This window comes from Osmerus mordax, chromosome 13 (genome assembly GCF_038355195.1).
Source record: "Osmerus mordax isolate fOsmMor3 chromosome 13, fOsmMor3.pri, whole genome shotgun sequence".
In the NCBI taxonomy this organism is placed as follows: Eukaryota; Metazoa; Chordata; class Actinopteri; order Osmeriformes; family Osmeridae; genus Osmerus; species Osmerus mordax.
In genome coordinates this window covers 630,542-646,806 of record NC_090062.1, presented here as the reverse complement: position 1 = coordinate 646,806, position 16,265 = coordinate 630,542, and the positions used below count along the sequence as shown (strand labels likewise).

Sequence of the window (16,265 nt, the reverse complement as noted above, 5' to 3'; positions counted from 1 at the left end):
ACTCCAACTAATGTGTTACTCAAGTCTGGCCCGGTCAAGAGATGATCATTTAGGGAAGTTTCTTGGTAGCGTGCAGAACAGTCGAAAACCACACGGATCTTGCCTGGTTTGTGGGGGTGGTAAACTCAGTGGTGTGGAATGTACCATGCTGGTTGGTTATTAATGATCAGGCTGTGGAACCTTCTCAGCATCTCCTCGGGTTATTATGTCATTCATGAAATGAACATAATCCTCGTAGTACTGCTTATTTCTCCTCAGTCGTCACTCTGAGGTGAGCCTATGAGCCGCACATTGCTTATTGTCTGGAAGATTAGGTTTGTCCGTCTTGAAAGGAAGCGGGAGCTCATAATGGAATTTTCTTTCTGCCTTATACCTTCTTTCGCTTTAAGCAAGAAGAGAAGGTCTTCCTGAGAAACTGGGTTATCATCTGTAGTGTGATCTGTGAAATCAGATTCGAGGACATTGATTATGTCTGTTAGGTTGATCTCTTTGAGTTTTGCAGACAAAGTGTACTTCTTTCCTCAGCTCAACGGATGGCTGCACGGCAGGTGTCACTTCGGGTGTCATTTGTGACTGGTTCCTATTGCGATAGGATCCTTTTCTGTAAGTTGTATCCTCTCACTTGTAGACTTGTCAGTTTCCGGCATGGTATGACTGTTGACCTTGAAGACATTGTGGACAGACGCAAACTGACATTCTCTTTGGTTGTATTGAGCTCTTGGGCCACTTCGTCTAGGATGAAGGTTGTATCGCTCTACGTGTCTAAGAGTGCGTAGACTAGAACTTCTTGATCCAGCTGTTTTATGGATGAAACACAGACTGGTATGATTGAGGACGTTTGTGTGTTTAGGCTTTCTTGTACGACTCTGTTGGTAGTTGCTGTTGCAGATATTTCTTTGGTACCTGTTCCGTTCTTTGCGTTGTCGCCACCTTTTGGAGGTGTTGACCTTTGATTTTGCTTGAATTTGTCATCATGCAAACATGTTGGATGACTCTTCTGACATATTTCACGTGCCTTTGTTATCACACATTTGAGTGATGACCAGTCTTCAAACATCCAAAGCAAAGTTTTTCATCTTGCACAAACTTAACACAATCCTGAACCGTTCTTTCAATGAACTTCCTGCACTTAGCGAGGACGTGTCCTATTCCTTTGCAGAAGATGCATGATGAGATGTTGCTCTGTGTTGTGTTTCTGGACAGTGTCTTTGCTTGAATGGTTTGACTTCGCAGTTGCTTTGGTTTCTCGCTTTCTATACTCTTAAGAGCTTGTTTGAGGAAATAGAATCACAAGTGTGGAAGAAATTGCGATTTCCGGTGTGCTTACATTATTCACTAATCAATATAACTAGTCATTGGATACTAGTTAGTATGTTCTCATGTAAGCTTGCTATTAATAAGAGTAGATTGTGTCTATGTGTCAGGGTTAATAGATGTTCGTGATCAGGAGAAAGTACTGGGTAAACGTCCTTTGTCATGACTACAAGGAGAGCGCCAACTATGATCTCTCTAGTCTGAGTGGTCATGTGTTGGGAGCTGTGAATCTCTTCCTCTGAGACTGTTGTAACGTCATTACTGCCTGACTGTCACTATCTATGTTTACATTCCTGTGCCCTATAAAAGATGGTCCTCCGGCTTTCAGAGCTGAGAGAGACATGATTGAGACCTAAGCCTGGTGTTGTGTTGTCATTTATTGTCAGAGGTCTGGTTCGCTCCGTTTACATTTACATTTAGTCATTTAGCAGACGCTCTTATCCAGAGCGACTTACAAGTAAGTACAGGGACATTCCCCCGAGGCAAGTAGGGTGATTTGCCTTGCCCAAGGACACAACGTCAGTTGGCTTGACCGGGAATCGAACTGGCAACCTTCGGATTACTAGCCCGATTCCCTCACTGCTCAGCCACCTGACTCACGTTTACGAAGAGACGGACAAAACATTTTCTTCATCACAAGCGAGATCGGCTTCCTTTGATAGAAAGTCTACGAACACTTTGAATGGAGGGTACTCAGAAGTTGCGTGTCTGGCTTCCATGGCTTTGTGGTTCCAACTGGATACCAGCCAATCCGGCAACTTCAGCAGAATTTCTTGACTCTCATTGCAGTCATTAAGAACATCCAGTGACAATGTGGGGCATTGCAACTTCGCAGCTCTTGAGAAGGTCTGCCAGCTCACAACTATTCCTAGAGCTTATCTTTGGCCATCCGTGCAGCTTGTCTCTGAATGACTTCCCAATTATGAATGGGTCTCCGAAACGTTTTTCTAACAGCTGCCAGACTGAGTCATATGCTGCACCAGTACCTAGGAGGGAAAAACCCTTCAACAGCTTTCATAGCGGCCCCTCCTAGGTACTTTCATAGGTAATAACGTTTTTAATTAGTTGGAATGTTTTTCCTGTCTATTAACGTTTCAAAGGATAGGCGCCAGTCTTTGAATTGCAAAGGATCTCCAGTGAATACTGCAGGGTCTGGAGTTGGGAGATTTATGGCTTCTGCTTGCATGTTGACCAGATCAGAGCTATTTTGCCCGTGTGGCATGGACATGGAAGTTGGTAAGGCTTGTGGTACAAATTGCGGACTTTGAGAACCGGGAGCTTGACTTGTAACTGGTAGGTGTTGAGGAATAAAGGAGGGACTTGAGGCATGGAGGGCTTGTGTTGTGACTGGCAGTGGTTGAGGAATGATATTTTGGAGTTGAGAACTTCAAGTTCTCCTGCTGGTTCAACTTCATGCAGAAAGTCAGTTGGCTCAAAGTTTTCTTCGATTATATTATTATTTGATCATAGACCTTTATTCGGGCTCTTGCAGCATTCAGCTTCTTTATTTCTTCTAGGCGTTCAAGCTTTCTACGCTTGTCTTGCATCGCCTGTTTTCTAACTAGGTTCTCAGATTCAAATTGTGCCAGGAGCTGTTTACCTTCAGCTTCTAACCTTTGAAGCTCTAACTCTTCCCTTTCTCGTTCATCCAACACTGCCAAAACTTCCTTGGATGCGGCAGCTTCAGCTGCAGCTTCATTTCTTTTGACTGAGTGAATGCTAGAGCGAGTAGAACCACATTTTGAATGACGAGAGGGTGACTTTGATAGAGAACCTGTTGAGTCTAGAATCGAGCCGACATCAGGCCAAGGTTCATCCTCCTCATCTGCAGTATGCCCTTTAAGTTGTCTTTTTGCCCTTTGAATGATTAATCCTGAAAGCGATATGCACAGGGCAACTCTGCGTCAACAGAGTTGACGTAACTCTTCATAAATGGCCTGTACATCAGAACAGGTTTCTTTTATGTTGTCAATCAGTTCATTTAATTCTTCCTCAGAGGCCGCATCAGACAATATCTCCTTGCCTATTCTTGCATGGTACTTCCATTTCTCATGGATGATTCTGTACCGAAGCTGAAGACTCTTCAGCTTTTCTTCTTGAAGTTCTTTTCCTTTCTCTGTTAGTGTTCGGGTTCTTTCACTTCTTCGTATTCTTTCCACTTCTTCTGTAGACTCAGGGCCTCATTTACTAACAGGATTGTGCCCATTTCAGGCGTACAATAGCGAGTAAAGACATAAAACCGTATTTACAAAGGCAGCGCACTTGAGTAAAAACGCAGATTACCGCTGCTGGGAGGGTATAAGGGAAAGTGGGCGTGTGCCGCAAAGAGATGGGAGGAGAGGTGTATTTCTTCCTTGTAACATGTTTATGTTAGCTGTAACTTCGTGAACCAATATTTCTATCTCCTGTTCGCTGAACCTTCTTTTTCTTTTCCTCGTATCACCCATGGTTGCAGTAACATGCAGGCGATTTCTCCCGTCTTTTAATGGCACACAAATTAACACTAAAGGGCGGAGTAAGGCGCTGATTGCCCAACGAGGATCTGGTTTGATAAATACCACGCAAAACGCGGAAATACACCGTTCGCTATTTGCGGTTGGCCAAAGGCGCAGATTAAGCTGCGGTCGCAATGTTAGTAAATGAGGTCCTCAGTGTCTGTAACTTCGGGTTGAGCAGGTGATAGGGTATTTTACTGGCAGGTCTCAGTGCTTGTGTCTGACATTTTGAGATGGCTATGGTGTATGTAATTATTGAGGTTTATTTATATTAGGCTGTGTGAATGTGAGGTACAGTAAGCCTAAATGTTGGTTACTAGGAAGGTTAAAACTATATGAATGCCTTAACTGTGTGAAGACTAATTGAGTAGTCTAATTTTTAAACTTAAACTTCAATATTGCATCAAGAAAACTGTATCAGAATTTAAACTCAGCTACACTTCAAGTTGACTTCAATTTCAGACATATGAAAATAAAACATTACTTTGGCACATATAAAACACCTTGTAAAACACCTTGTAAAACCTTAATCAGTGTGCTTAGGAATGAATTAAATAACGTATCACTTTACATAAGAAATATTTTCACCTTATACTCAAAACGAATTCACTCCCTTATGGAGTTAAATTCCCTCTTACACCTTGTAGCATGTAACAACCAGAAACAGCACATTTAATTAATTTCCAAAACATGTAGGCACTGCAATGCTAGGTTAATAGAGCTGAGTCCTTGGTTGCAATTCCCAAGTTGAACCACTTTTCACACCACTTCAACTTGAATGTAAGCTTCTTGGCGTCAGCTTGAATAGACTGTGTTCGAAAGCGCAACTTATCACTGTTGCTTGCAGTCACTATGGCGACAACACGTCATGGGCCTTGCTTATCTGATCTGCTGGATTTTCGATGAGTCGGTACCGCGGCGGCGGTCTTGTAGTCTCTCCTACCCGTGTTGAGCAGGCGAGTTGTCACTGTTAGTGATGTGTCGTTCGTGAACGATTCGTTCATTTTGAATGAATCCTTTCAAGGACTCGGGAGTAACGAGTCCTCTCAAAGAGTGATTCGTTCATTTTTCTCATGGCCGCGCATCTGGACAGTTGCATAGGCTCAGTCGAGGAAACAGAAATTATTAGTTCATTTCCTTTCTTTTTCGGATCTTCGGGTACGAGTCATCGGATCCTTTTTCACATGACCTGCATAGGTTTAGTAGAGGAAAGGAAGACATGGTCGGGAAATTAACGAATCCTTTCGACTTCCTCTACCAGTACTGAGCCTATGCACGTGAAAAACGATCCAAAGACTCATACCCGGATTCACGGTCGGCAGATGAACGAATCTTTAACCCGGACTCACGGTCGGCAGAGGAACGAATCTTTAACCCGAAGACTCGGTTGGCAGAGGATTGAATCTTTAACCCAAAGACATGGTCGGAAGGGGAATGATTCCTTCGTTCGGGTACGAGTCTTTGGATAATTTTTCACGTGACCTGCATAGGCTCACCCCTGGTAGAGGAAAACGAAACCTAAGAAACCACGACTGTGTCTTTGGATCCGAGTCTTTGGATAATTTTTCACGTGATCTGAATACACAGGCTATGAAATGAAAACAGAAAGGATTTGTTTTCATCATTCACTTTCGCGTGACTGCTAGGTTTAGCAGTAAGACGTGAATGATATTCGTTCTTTGATTACAGGTTTTGTTATTTTGGTAATTTTTGCAACTTTTGTTTAACTTTACTTACAGTTCAGTACAGTGTAATTGTGTGGTGTGATAATTAAATGCTAGTGTGATCATGAATAATTTCAAATCATACAAAGTGTCATGATGCTTTGTATTTAACCCCCCCCCCCCCCCCCCCCCGAACGAATGACTCGAAAAAAGATTTGTTCCTCTCTTCACGACAACACAGACACAGGTTGGTTCCGGGCGTTTATTGCTTTGCTCTTCTGTTCTTAATGCATCCACGTCACGCCATGAGAACTATATGTGAATGAACATAGTAAGCGCGTCAAATATATTATACATTACTTAAGAAACTAAAAATACAAATTGCTGAAAAGAACATAGGCTAGATAATCAGTGTGGGACTAGTTTAAGTCCACTCGTCTACTTTTTTGAAGGCAAAGTCACGAATCAAATCATTGAAGTAAATTTGGCAAAGCAGGTCAAACTCGTTTGACATCACCTTCATGCGAAGCCATTGTTGTCTTGCATGCTTTGATACCGGCAACGACACGTGACGATAAGAGAACGTGGACTTCACTACGGGTGGGTAAATGCATCTAAAATATGTATTATTTTTATTATTATTTAATTTTTTTATCTCCCGTGCCGGGGCGCCCTTGTGGCCGGGGCCCGGGGCAGCAGCCCCTCCTGCCCATTGCACAAACGCGGCCCTGCTTGTGTTTATTAACTGTTTATTAGATTAGTTAGCTTGGCTGATAGAGCTGTGCTCGGTTGCACTCAAACATAGTAGTTTGACGACGACTCTTCCCCTGTGCTACATCAGTGCTTGGCCCAGCATCTTCCGCATTAGCTAAAGGATGCTTTGCGTTTAGGTGGTATTTGAGACTGGAAGAACTCCTACAGTAAACTCATTCCGCATAGCACAAGGTGCAAACAACCTTAGTCTTGTCGAGGTTTCCATTGGGAAGCTTCTTAAAAAATACATTTTCCCTGAAGCAAACCAGACGGCTTCATATCTGCATCGATGTTAGCACGTTACGTTTGATGTGATCATTTCATACACAAGGCATACACACAGGTTCGAAGACTCGTTCTCGCCCCTACAGTGCAATTCGGCTAGGTATACATCCGCGCTAAAATATCAAGGTGAAAGTCATCATAGCTTGCGTAGTATAGACCCAGCTCCCAACCCAACTTTAAGAAAAGATTAACAGCGATATTTTTTTTATCGCCCGATAAGAGTCATCATAGCATTTTGCATCTCGGCGAATTGTTCATCAAAAAGGTCGAGGAGGGCAGCCTATAGGAGAAAAAGCAATTCCCCACAGACCTGTCGGCTCAGAATTTAGATTTGGGGCGTGAAAGTCTTTGTAATAAGCCTATGCGCCAGGGAGACCGCATAGGCTTAGGCGGCAGCCGTGTTTTGGTCCCGTCATGTTCATAAGTTCACCATTTTACAGTTAGGTCTACACGAAAAAGGTCGAGGAGGGCAGCCTTTAGGAGATGTGGGAATTGTGCTTTTAGCCAGACGCTACGATTATTTTTGTGATTTGTGGACTTGCAATTGGAGTGATACTGCGTCCCGGGGGTACATTGTTTTGACGTTAGCCTCAGAGTCAGGCTCGGCTCGCCCACTGGCAGTGTGTAAACAATTTTGTATTTCACTCAATTCTACTCCAAAAACGTCAGGGAGGACTGCTTTTTGTAGACAAGGGCCTGCTAAAGATAGCCAGTATATCAGATTTTTCAAGGCAAGCCTGTTTCATTTGTCATATGCCCTGAGAAAGCAACCTACGTTAGCCAGGCTAGTTTTGCCAATTTCAGTAAGTCAGGCTATTTAAAGGTCTCTGACAGTCAGAATCACTGTTTACAGGCAAAGGTCGAGCTGGTCTTTTGTCAGATGTGTATATATTGACCAGTTTAGATCTAAATACTCTTGCCAGAGCCTGGAATCAAACCCGTGTTTTGAGTGACTTTGCATGGGTCTCCATCAGGTCAACACATTTGGATTCAAGTTCAAGTAATGCCACTGCATTTCACAGTCAAAACTGTAGTTTATGTCAAGTGTAGATGGATGTAACTGAACTGACATGGATCCTTTCTTCACTTTTACAGGTCTGGAGGGTCATGCAGAGGCCTGCTCAACAGAGTTCAATAGAGGATGCTGAGAGCAACAACAGAGAATGCTGAGAGCATCAGAGACCTCTTGCTGGACTATCCCTCTCTAGCTGGACAGCTTCATTCAGCTGGCCTGCCCTGCCTGCCCGCCCGCCTGCCCTTCTTGCCCCTGCCTGCCAGCCCTCCAGAGACAGACAGTCACCCCACAGACACAGTAGCTCTGCAGACTGCTTTTTTGAGGACATTGATGAAAAAGGACAAACCAGCATTTTTTACTTTGATGAAGTCTAAATGTTTAATCCTTTCCATGTCCCAGTATGCTAAGCTGCTGACTTTGAGGGCCTCATGTACTAACGCTTTTGCGCCCACTTCAGGCGTATTTGTTTTTTGCCATTTGCAATTATTTGCAATTTGCGCGTAAAAGCATGGCGAGGTATGTACAAACATGCCGCACTGAGGTAAAAGCGCAGAGTGCCTGTCGCGGGAACTGAAAATGGCAAATTGCGCTTTACCGTGTCATGCATATGCATTCACGGGAGGGTCAAGGGGAAAGTGGGAGTTTCCCATAAAGAGATGGGAGGGGATGCGTAAAGTGCGCCTAATTATGTATTCCGCAGTATGTACAAAACCCGCTTGTGAAAGCGCAACTCTATTTTGCGGTGAAAATTCTCCACCTGTTAAAAGCAGGCGTAAACCAGGATGCGCATATGCCTCCTAGTGAAATGGCAGCCGTAACCCGAGCAAGACAAAGACATAGGCAAAATAATTTTTGCCACAAGGATCACACTTTTTGAGTTGAGTGAACACGAAATCATTACGCGTTACAGATTAAGCAGCCATGCAATATTACAGTTACTGGAAGAAATCAAAGATTACATCGAATCTCCGACTCAGCGTTCACATTCCATTCCAGCAGTTGTTAAACTCTTCGCTACATTACAAATATTGGCATCAGGATCGCTTCAGACAGTCATTGCTGTTTTGACTTTGGTGGCTGATCCATGATAGAGAGAAAGAAGGAGGCCCATTCAATTGCGCGTTTAAATGCTCGCAATGTACGCTATAGTGGGCGGACAAAGGCGCTGATTACCTGATGACCTGCAGGTTTCGTAAATACGACGTAAACTGAAGTATCACAGAGTGCGCAATCTGCGGGTTGGCCATGGCGCTAATAACGCTACGTTTGCGAATGTACGTACATGAGGCCCTGAGTGTCTTAAGTGATGAAACCAGTTATAGTGATAGACTTTTGACCTGAATCCAATGATTATTCATCTGAATAAAAACCACTCAAGAGAAGTACTGCTTCTTTATTAATAGTATTTATGTATATATAATTGCGCAGCTCCCCCTGTCAATGATCTAGCACCTCCTCAGCACCTGTATTACAAATTCTCTGCTGCCCAGGGTTGATTGTAACTGGTGTTGGAAAACACATGTAGTAGGGCAGAATAGAGGGACTGGGCAAAGGGTGCTGGTGTGGAAAGTCCCCAAAAACTGTGCAGAATGGGCAGAAAATATTAGATGACATTGTATCGAAGCCCAATTGGAGAAGAAGCCAGATTATATTTACAATTGTAGTAGGCCATTAGATCTGTTTTAAAAGTTCAGGGGTGTAATTTGTTGGATATGAAGCCCCCACCCTCCACTCCAGAGACAGTTGGTGACAGAGAGGTGCAGACATTAAGTTAAACATAGTCATGCGTTAAGAGTAGAGTAAAAAATACAGGTCCCCCCCTTTCTGAATAAAGTTCGACTGATCTGATTTGTTGATTTCTGTTGCTATGAAAACCAGTTTAGCCAAGCTAACTAACATTGTTTTTAGCTAGCTTGCATTACCATTCAATAGCTAACAAAACATTAGTAAAAATAGCTTGCTAATCGAGCAGAACTTGTTAATGCAGGAGACTCAGAGACCTTAGCACGTCACTAGCATCTCGTCATATCACGCAGTCGGCGCACAGCTAGATAATCAGTTGTCATCGCTCTTGAGTACCCAGCATGCAGTGCGGCATGTCAAAAAACACAAAGACTTGTGGAAAATAGTTCGGTTACAACAGCCATGCGAGGGATTTCAGTTGTTGTGTTCGTTCAGTTATATGTTTGTAATGTTATTGTTTGTTAGTTAATATAATCTTGTTGGTCACCCTGAGTGTGCATGTCGTGTAGTTTAATGGGAACAGAGAGTCGGCCATTTTACTGTTAGAGGCTACACTCGTAAGGAGCTGGAAGTGGACTGTATCTGTACTGCACCCTTGCCTATGAGCCTATGAGGCTATTCCTGGGATCTACTCAAGAAGAAAGTGAATATCCGTGGTTCTCAAGCCATCTTTGAGAAAGTTTGAAAACTATGTTGCGGTTGATATGTATTGGTTGTGGGAGGAAATTTTTGGACTACATCTAAACCTCATGCGGCTTCTGCAGCATTTCTGCTTTGGCATGACCTGCGCTAGGAGTGAGGGATGCGCAGTTTTATGCAATTTTACCTTGAAATGTCAACTGTTTCTTAATCTTTGTCCCAAAGGTGACCAAAGCTCATACTCTTCCCTTTCTACTCATACAATCTCAACAGTTGGTGTGTAGCAGAGAGGATAGAGAGACTGACTTGTGACCTTATGCTCATGAGTTCAAATCCCCATTCAGCCTGTTGTTGTTGGCCAAACATGAAGTAGTTTTGCTCTCTTGTTGTCCAACTCTCCATCTTCAACAGTGTACATGTTTATAATATTTTGCCATTTTGCGGAGGAACCCGCATCGCTGCTTGCAGCTATATTTATTATACATTTTTGCAAATCTGTAAAAAATATAAATAAAAAATATAGCTGCAAGCTGTATGGAAGCAAATTGTGACCAAAATTAAAATTTAAATGCATTTGCAGAAATGCTTTTAAATTTTAAGAATGTGTATGCATTATTTGACTCATAAATGAAATTAGTAATCAATCATCCTATTTACATTTTAATTTTCTTCTTCAAGAGTGCTCAATCTTTCACTTAATTAAAATGAAAAAGAAATAGACATTTGAGATTTAATTTTCAAAAAATGCCCCAGCAAATAGATACCAAAATTCAATTTGAAATGTAAAATTTGAAAATTAAAATGCAATTGCAGAAATGCAAAATGAACATACCAAAATTCAATTTGAAATGTAAAATTTGAAAATTAAAATGCATTTGCAGAAATGCAAAATGAACGAAAAAGCATTCTGAGCGGCGCAGCAGAGTGACGTCAGTAGCCGCTCTTCTTCAGCTCCCTGCTGACCGAGCTACCCATCTTGTTCGGTAGGGGGCGGTGTGCACATCTGCATTGCATTACATTTCAAATGTGCCGGGAAATTGATTGAATTGCCGGGTCTTTAGAGGACGCATCACAGACTGAGCAACTTGATGTCAAACAATGACTAAAACAGTGGCAGAGCTACTATTAATGTGTAAATCTGTGACGGCAGAGTATGCAGCCAAGCTGTTCTACTCGGTCACGGGCATCAGACTCAGATATATTATTAGATTCTACTTGCTCAACTAATTCTAACAGTGTTTGCACAATTTGAGGGAGCGCCATGATCTGTGATGCGTCCTCTGAAGCAGCGGTCCCCAACCTTTTTTGCGCCCGGACCGCTTTCATGTAAGACATATTTTCACGGACAGGCAGGGACGGACTGGGAGGAAAGATAGGCCCTGGACAGCTGCGCTGCTAATGCATGCACATTCTGGGTTTTATGTGATCCTAGTTAGTGACTTCCACACCTAATGCGAGCGCGCGGAGCACGCAAGGAAAATAGTTTAGCTGATTTGAGCAAAAAATTGTTATGAAAATTAGTTTTATGTAAAGCAATTTTTCAATTGACAAAACCATGTCTAGTGAATGTGATGTATTTTTGTCTCTTAATTTTTCAGCCCCATCTTTAAGTTTCTTAGCCTGGTTTTCCATCGTTATATTGTTACTAGCTAGCTTTCGATGTGTCAGTCCCACTGTTGTGTGTAAACAAGACTATAAGCTACGACAGTGACACCCGAAGTGCGTTCCTTATATCCAGTTTAGGCCTATTCCATAATTTTGTTTGATTGCTGTCACGGCAGAAAATCCCGCTTGATGTTGGAAATGGAAGCAGGGTTTTCAGTGCTTTAGTGGGGATCTCAGGATAGCCTTCATCCAAAACACCGATAGAGTTGTTGTCTCAAACAGGCTTCATTGAGTGGTAACTATCACTTGTCATGTATCAAGAGGAAGAGACGCGCATGATACCGCTCAATAATGCCCACAAACTTGCTAAAAAATTAGTAAACAAAGGTCTTTGCTGAGCTTTTTTTCTCAGGGGAAAAGACCCACGGAGAAGGAGAGAATCCGATCATTTTTCAGAATAAAACGTCTTTCAGACTCTGATAATCAATTAAAAGGAAATAATGTTCTTAATTATTTTTTGTGCGGCCCGGTACGAAATGACCCACGGACCGGTACCGGTCCGCGGACCGGTGGGCACCGGTTGGGGAACGCTGCTCTAAAGACCCGGCTGTATGCCACAAGTTTTAGATTTGCCTCACTTTTCCTGTAACATAACTCATGATCAATTGTACCTTTCAGATATCTCATCACATGCTTGTGCTGAGATAGATTGATGCTTACGCTGTTATCCAGTGTTGTTCATTTGGTTCTGACAAATACTGTGATAACTTACTCACAATCCGACTTAGATCAGGCCTGGTACAGGTCATTATGTAAATCAGACTTCCAACCACCTCACGGTAAGTTTTAACATCAACAGTGTCAGCATCACTGTTGTACTCCATTTTCTGTTTACATGGGGTTGACCTTGGCTTACAATCTGACATGCCAAATCTTTCCAGTACTTTTGAAATGTACCTTTTCTGACTCATTTTTACAATTCCATCATTCTGATCAAAATCAATCCCTAGGAAATGTTTTAGTTTTCCAAGATCTTTCATCTTAAATTTCACAGCAAGTAGCTTCTTCACATCACTCAACAAATCATTATTAGTCAAGATCATATTGTGCAGCCATTTGCATCAGTACACTTATTGAAGTCAGAGTTGGAGAGAAAGTCTCCTTGTAATCTATTCCCATCACCTGATTGTAACCTTTGGCAACGTATCTGGCTTTGTAGGTTTCTAACTGATCTGCATTCGTTTTGATAGCATAGACCCATCTACCTCCAACTTCTTGTTTGCCCTCTGGTAGGGTAGTCAGTGTGAATGTGTTATTTTCTCTAAGAGAATCCATTTCCTCATAGCTTTAGCCCAAATCTCTGCCTTAGGTGAGCTCATAGCTTCTTTGTATGTTTGCGGTGCATCACACATTCTATAGCAATAGTCAATGTTAATTGACACCTGGTCATTAGACTTCACATCAGTAACATACTCAGAGAGGTACTGTGGGGTTCTCCTGTCTCTTTTAGGATAACAAGGATAATTTCTCTCAATTTGAGCTGTATCAGTACATTACATTTACATTTAGTCATTTAGCAGACGCTCTTATCCAGAGCGACTTACAGTAAGTACAGTGACATTCCCCCGAGGCAAGTAGGGTGAAGTGTCTTGCCCAAGGACACAACGTCATTTGGTAGCACAGCTGGGAATCGAACCAGCAACCTTCTGATTACTAGCCCGATTCCCTAACCGCTCAGCCATCTGACTCCCCAGTAGAATCAGGCCTATCACAAGTTCCCTGAGATACATTTACATGCCCCTGATTCTGTGCCGTTACATTTTCACTTAATCTGGGTGACACATATCTCTTCTCCATAAAGTTATCGTCAATCATTGGGTCTGTTTGGGTTTCTTTCTCCACAACATTCTTTGTGAAAAACCTCACCAGCCGGTGTTTCGATACTTTCTTAGTGTCAGGGTAGTACACTAGATATGCAGGGCTATTCTTGTCATATCCTATGAAAACTCCCTTATCACACCTCGAGTCTAACTTTTTCTTGTCATGCTTGTATGTGTAGCAGACAGATCCAAATACTCCCATTCTAGACAAGTTTGGTTTCTTGCCTGTAAGCATGTAGTATGGCGTTTTCTTTGTTCTGTTACAGTAGCATCTGTTGTGAATCACTGCAGCAGTCCTTACAGCATACGTCCACAACTCCTTAGGTAGATTACTCTCAATCAACATGCATCTCGCCATGTCAAAGTGTGCGCCAATTCCTTTCTGCTGTGCCATTTTGATTTGGCGAATATGGTGCTGAGAATTCATGTCTAATGCTATGCTTGGTTAGCAGAGACTGAAACTCCTGCCATGTGAACTCTGTGCCATTATCTGACCTAATGCACTTCACAATCCCATAAGGGGCTACATCAGCAAGAAATCTCTGTTGCTTTCGCAGTATCACTCTTAGCTTTCAGGAAATATACGGACACTGAATCAGAAAGGGATTTATTCGCCATGAAAGTTTGCACAGACAAGGAATTTGCTTTGGCAGGAAGGTGCATACAATAAACATATACCTAAAATTTAAATATGTGGACTAACTATACTAAGGGTACATAGACTAGCAGTACTAAGTGGAATAAATATAAGTTGCCGTAAATTACAATATAAAAATACAAATATTACAAAAAATACAAATGTACAAGATACCATGTTGTGGTGCAGTGCAAAAGCAGAGTGTTTTAAGCAATAAGTCATTTGAGTCAGTGTGGTCCCTTGGCCTTGTTGAAGAGGCCAACAGCAGAGGGGAAGAAACTGTTTTTGTGGCGTGAGGTATTGGTCCTGATAGACCGCAGCCTTCTGCCGGAGGGGAGTGACTGAAACAGGGAGTGTCCAGGGTGGGAGGAGTCGGCCACAATCTTCCTCGCTCGCCTCAGGGTCCTCGAGGTGTGCAGGTCCTCGAGGGTAGGCAGATTGCAGCCAATCACCTTCTCAGCAGTACGGATGATACGCTGCAGTCTGCTCTTGTCCTTGGCAGTGGCAGCAGCGTACCAGACGGTGATGGAGGAGGTGAGGATGGACTCAATGATGGCTGAGTAGAAGTGCACCATCATTGTCTTTGGCAGGTTGAACTTCTTCAGCTGCCGAAGGAAGTACATCCTCTGTTGTGCTTTCTTGATGAGGGAGCTGATGTTCAGTTCCCACTTGAGGTCCTGGGAGAGGATAGTGCCCAGGAAGCGGAAGGACTCCACAGTGTTGACTGGGGAGTCACACAGGGTGATGGGGGTGAGTGGGGCTGTGTTCCTCCTGAAGTCCACAACCATCTCCACTGTCTTAAGAGCATTGAGCTCTAAGTTGTTCTGGCTGCACCAGGTCACCAGGTTGGCCGCTTCCCACCTATAATCAGACTCGTCTCCACCAGAGATGAGCCCAATAAGGGTGGTGTCGTCCGCAAACTTCAGGAGTTTGACGGACGGATGACTGGAGGTGCAACTGTTGCTGTACCTGAGTAGTCATCTGTAGAGTATACCTGAATCCCTCTTTTGCTACTGGGTCAATAGGACCGGCCAAATCAGTGTGTCTAAGTTCAAGTGCTGCCCTTGCACGAGCATCTGGTTCTCTGTTTCTGCTCTGGACGAATTTACCTTGTGTGCATATCTCACAACTCAGTTTTGACTAATTTGCCCTTAATCTGCATCCCCTCTACTACATCTTGCAATCTGGAAGCATCGTCATAATTGCAGTGACCTAGTATTTCGTGGCAAGTTTGAATATCAAAACATCCATTACAAGAATCACAACCTTCTTCACTTTCATCACTAACAGTGTCCAAGTAATAAAGTATATTGTGTTCTTTAATGTCAAACCTTGTACCACTCTTGTGGATGAGCTTGTCTTCTCCTTGCTTGAACTTAACAGTGGTCGTTGCTGCTTTTACCGAGAAAATGTCCTGAGGATATGTCGGGATCAGTGACGTGCAGTCAGGGGAGGCAAGGGAGGCAGTGCCTCCCCTGTGTCATCATGAAATGTAAAAAACGAATAATATAAAATAATAATATTTGTCCATTGATCTGTGATAGAAATATAATTATTGGATGATTCCAATAATTTTTATAGCCAATATCGCTGAATTTGTGTATTTTCCTGTTCAAATACGGGGAAAGAAGCGGAAGGAGGCAGCGACTAGATGTGCCTCCTCTCGGATTGCGCAATCCCACACAAACTGAGCTGAGCTGCTATTTTTTTTGCTCAATTTGAGCACATGCAATTTTTTCTCTCTGTATGTCACCAATGTAATGTTTGTACACATTTTTATGTCCTCACATTTCATAGTCTTGGTCATGTATTTTAAGTTTTGTATAACATATTAGTCTTGCTGATCGTACATAACGCCGCAGTGAAAAAGCAGGAGGGGAGGCAGCCAGTACCTCTGCCTCACTGAAGGGGGCATGTGTGAGCACACGGGCTTGTTCTGCTATTGTTCTTCTTCATGTATTACAGACAAATGTATGGTTGTTGCTAGATAAAAAAGTCAAATAGAAAAAGATCAACCTATCGTTTATTTGTATTTTTTTGCCCTGACTGATTATAAGATTATATATATATAATCTTACATATCTTGCATATATATAAAGCTTAACATTTATCAAAACTGGACTTTCAATCAAAACTGGAAGTGATAAATCATGGAAGATCGATCCCCGGAGCTAAAAGATTTGCTTCAAACGATGGGAAAGAAGATAACAAAATGATATAAAACCAGATAAGAAA

The 16,265-nt window shown here is 42.6% G+C and overlaps 1 protein-coding gene and 1 long non-coding RNA gene across 2 annotated transcripts in view; one reads left to right on the top strand and one right to left on the bottom strand.

Moving 5' to 3' along the window:
- LOC136955779 (uncharacterized) overlaps window positions 1–1,670 on the top strand; it is a 145,372-nt gene extending 143,702 nt beyond the window's left edge. Inside the window, exon 2 of the long non-coding RNA XR_010878177.1 lies at window positions 1,286–1,670. This is a non-coding gene — a long non-coding RNA (uncharacterized lncRNA). The remainder of the gene's footprint in view (window positions 1–1,285) is intronic.
- Window positions 1–16,265, bottom strand: part of syt7b (synaptotagmin VIIb) — a 210,488-nt gene that overhangs the window by 174,609 nt on the left and 19,614 nt on the right. The window lies entirely within an intron of this gene.